Source organism: Sesamum indicum, linkage group LG4 (assembly GCF_026168435.1).
Source record: "Sesamum indicum cultivar Baizhima isolate 11 linkage group LG4, ASM2616843v1, whole genome shotgun sequence".
NCBI lineage: Eukaryota > Viridiplantae > Streptophyta > Magnoliopsida > Lamiales > Pedaliaceae > Sesamum > Sesamum indicum.
The window spans coordinates 4,596,990-4,597,953 of NC_142660.1; positions in this window are offsets into that span (position 1 = coordinate 4,596,990).

Genomic DNA, 964 nt, shown 5'->3' on the forward strand with positions numbered 1-964 from the left:
GTGTGTAGTTTTAAATTATTAAATTGAAATTGATATTAGTTAATTAAATAAATAAAAAATTAAAATCATGCGAAATGGGGTGGGCTTGCAGGACGGGTTTGGCGGGGTTGGGCTTTTTAGGGGATGCGGCAAGGTCGGGGTTTTTCTAGGCGAGGCAGGGTCCGGGTTCGGGGTTTAAGCAGAGGGGAAGGTCCGGGTCCGGGCAAGGACAAACCCGGACCAGACTTGCCCCGTTGCCATCAGTACTCAGAAGTGAACTCAAGGGAGCTTGTCTGTAAGTTTAGGGCCAAAAGCAGCTGGAAAAATGTATAACTAACTAACTACCTAACTAACCCATACCAACTTGAACACCTGTCAAAATTAGCAGCTGGACATAAAAGCTATATATGTATGAGAAATGCATTTTCAGATATAAAAAACATGTTGTATGGATAGCGCATCTTCCTCTTTCTTCAGCCTGGATCCTTGAGACGCTATATTGTAGTTGCACTTTCATGGCCATCACCATCATTTCCAACATCCTCCCCAGAAGTTGGACGTCGATCACCCAAGATCAAACTCTACTTGCACAACAAAGAATAGAAGGTAGCTCCCAAAAGAATTTTGTTAAGCATGTAAGTAAGTTGTTTGCAACATGGAAGCCCTTCTTTGTAACAATCACGGACAATGTGACCGTCAATTTCCAAGTGCTTGGATCGTTCATCAGACACCTTACTGGCCGTGATATGTAAGGCGGTCGAATTATCGCAATGCAAACGAATGGGCGTAGGACAACAATCTCAAAATCACAAAGGATATAAGAGATCCACTTGAATTGGCAAATAGTAGGCCCCATGCTATGATATTCGGCCACAGCAGAGGATCGAGAAACTGTACACTGCTTCTTCATTTTCCAGGATGCAATGGCATCTCCAAGAAAAATGCAAAACCTAGTCAGAGAACTGTGTGAATCCACATAAGAACC